The sequence below is a fragment of the Tupaia chinensis genome, unplaced genomic scaffold (assembly GCF_000334495.1).
Source record: "Tupaia chinensis unplaced genomic scaffold, TupChi_1.0 Scaffold000710_1, whole genome shotgun sequence".
NCBI classification, from domain to species: domain Eukaryota; kingdom Metazoa; phylum Chordata; class Mammalia; order Scandentia; family Tupaiidae; genus Tupaia; species Tupaia belangeri.
Window position 1 is genome coordinate 1736913 of NW_006160234.1, and position 3439 is coordinate 1740351.

The following is a 3439-nucleotide window of genomic DNA, read 5'->3' on the forward strand; positions in this document are numbered from 1 at the left end:
GGGGGAGGAGGCGGGCGGGGGGGAGGGCGCGAGCGAGGGAGCGAGCGCGGGAGGCGGGGGAGGCTGGGGAGGGGATGGAGAGCCGGGAGAGCCGGTCCCCGAATGAGATGCTGCTAGTTCAGGGCAGGTTTTGGCCCCGTTGTCTGGAGAGCCCGGATTCTTTGTTTCCCGGAGCTGCTTATCTGGGGAAGGGAAAAAAAGGGAGGTGGGGACGGAGGGGGGTGGTGGAGATGAGAAAAAGGGAAGGAAGGACGTCGAGAGAAAGAGGAAGGGAGCTGAGGCTTCCAGGGAATCAGGTCAGCCCCCAGTTGGCTGCCGAGGCTCCCGCCTCTCTCCTTCCAAGCATCCCCCAGCTCAAGCAACGCTCTTGGCGACGAACTAACTGCACAGTATCTTTAAAAACCGAGCTTTGCAATGCAGAATCTTCCCCCTCGCATCATCATCCAGATGGCTTGGCAAAGGCGCACAGGCACACACCTTAAAGGGCGCTTCCTCTGAGCGGGCGGGGGTCGAGGGGAGGCGGTCTTTCTAGATACAGAGCCCCAGTGATTTTGTGGACGTAGCTTTTCCCGTTCTTGTGGGGTTTTCCCCTTACTTGGTTTGTGTATTGAATCAGCGGGTGCTATGATAAACACGCATGTGTAAGTTTTTACTCAACACTAACTTTGCAAAAGATTCAAAGGAAAAAAATGATAAATTTATGTAGACAGGTGGATAGACGGCTATGTACAAGCACACAGCCAAGGTAGTGACTGCGTGCAGTTAAGCGGGTGACCAAAACTTTTACTTTCAACTTCTCTCTGCGTCTTCATTTGGTTTCTGATACATATGTTTTCTGCAGTAACCAATAAAAACGATGATTTGGGGAACATTATAATTGGTAGAAAAAGGCAGAGTTAATGCAAAAAAGTATTGAGCCCTTAACTTTAGAGAAGCTAGTAAACAGAACAGAGCCGGAGAAAAATGTGTGAAAAACTAGTTTCTAAGCATCCTTAACAAATGGAAAAGTAATACAAGAATTCTTGGGTGTTGAGCAAAGCCAGTCCCAGGCAAGAGTATAACAGGGTAGATACTTTGCCTCTGCTTATGTATTCTGAGGAATAACACCGTCAAAAACCCACATAAGGGATGGTTATGTCGTTGAACTCCCACATAATCGACTACAGTTCAAGTCCCAGGACTGGCGACTTGAAACTCACGTGAAGCGTGTGTGTGTGTGTGTGTGCACGCACACGTGCGTGCATGACCAAAATCCCAAGAGGAGAATGGAGGAGAAGGGATTGCATCATAGCCATTTCCCACGGAGGTGATCTCTCCCTTTCTGTCTCTCTGTCTCTGTCTCTCTGGCAAGCACATGCACCCTACAGCAAAAACAAAACAAAACAGAACAACCACCACAACAAAAAGAACTCTCTACAACCCCCCAAAAAAAAAAAACACCCTTTAAAAAAAAAAAAAAAAAAAGTAACATAAAAGTTCCCACTAGGCTGGGCAGTGTTGCCTTGAAAAGGTGATGACAGTTTGTGTAAACAGTGATAAAAAAGTAACATTTATCTATGCTGAAATCCGATACTTAGTGGAAGCTTCTCTTTTGTGATAATCAATCACTTATTTCAGAAGTATGCCCATCCAACATCATTTGTTTAATGCTGATTTTAAAAATGAGGTGCCTTGGGCCAGCTATGGAGTAGTGATTAAGTAATGATTGAGGGACTGGATTCCATATGGCCAACTGCATAGTTCAAATCCTGGACTTGGCAGCTTAAAAAACATGCAAGTGTGTATGGATGCCCAAGGTCCCCAGAGGATATTGGAGAAGAGATTACACCCCTCAGGGGAGGGGTGCTTTCTCTCTCTCTCTCTCTCTCCCTCTCTCTCTCTCTTTCTCTGTCTCTTTCCAGTGAGCACATGTGCCCTATAGCAAATTAAAATAAATAAATAAATAAAAAGTGCCCTAGGACTATTTTATATGAAGATTCCCACTCTTTAAGAATGTAATGTACCACCCTACTCAGAGCATTCAGAGAGGACTGCTGCTTTAGAAACCATTGCATTCTCATGCTACCTGGTGTATACTCATTGGTATATGGGAACATGTGGCTTTTTTATTTTTAAGAGAGATTTTTGCTATAGGGCACATGTGTTTGCTGGAGACACACACACACACACAGAAACAGAAAACACCCCCACAGGGGATGGCCATGCAGCAACCCCTTCTCCTCCATTCTCCTCTTGGAATTTTGGGCACACACACACACATGCCGGGCGTGAGTTTCAAGCCTCCAGGTCCTAGACTTGAACTGTGGTTGGCCACATAGAAACCCAGCACTTTAACCACTATGCCACCTGCTGGCCCAGGAACATTAAAAGACAAAACACATTCACACACTTTTGCCATATATTTTATAAGGTTAATCAACTTGAACAGAGAAAATAAGCCATATGTAAAGTATATTTAAAGGGTAAAAGATCTTTTAATCATACACAGAAAGAACAAAAATACTTTTATTATTAAGTTGAATTTTTAGACTTCACATATCTGAGAATTAGCCCAGAGGTATGTTACCATGCAGCATTGCAAATGAATGCAAAAAAAAAAAAAAAAAAAGATATATCAGCTAATGACCTTTCAAAAACTCATCCTCATCTTTATGGCTCCCTTATGAGGTACTGAGGAAGTTAAAGACCCCATGATACTTTTCCCCTACTTTCCCTAGCATAAAAAAAGAAACCAATATTAAACTGAGTTAGGCAAAGTTTTTTACCATTAAATAATTAAAGTTGTTGCCAGGAAAAACACACTTAGTCCTAAAATGTGAGAAATGGAATGAAACTACAAAGTAATCTATTAAGCAGGGTTCTCATTTAACCCACAAGGAAATTTCACAAGGCCAGTTAATAGTCAAGTGCTATTTAGGGTTAGTCTGCCAAGAAGGTGTGTGCTAAGACCACAAACAGCTTTCTTTGCCCAGTATCCCTTTCCTTTCCTTTCCTTTCCTTTCCTTTCCTTTCCTTTCCTTTCCTTTTCCTTTTCTTTTCTTTTCTTTCCTAGAGGCTTTTTTTTTTTTCTATAGGGCATGTGAGCCCACCAGAAAGAGAAAAAGCTAGAAATCACCCCCCAGGGGGCATGGCCACACCACCATCCCTTCTCCTCCATTCTCTTGGGATCTTGGGCTCACACTCACATGTACCTGGCTTGAGCATAAGCCACCATGTCCGGGACTTGAACCATGGTCGACTACGTGGGAGTCCAGCGACATAGCCATTGTGCTAACTGCCGGTGCCTTGCCCAGTATTCCATCTACTATACAATTACAGTATGCTGGTGCACTCTTGGATAATTTATGGACTTTATAAACCACAGTGATTCACTCAGTGAACATTTGCATACCTACTATATCTTGGACTTTGGGATAAGCACAGGCAAAAAATTATTCCT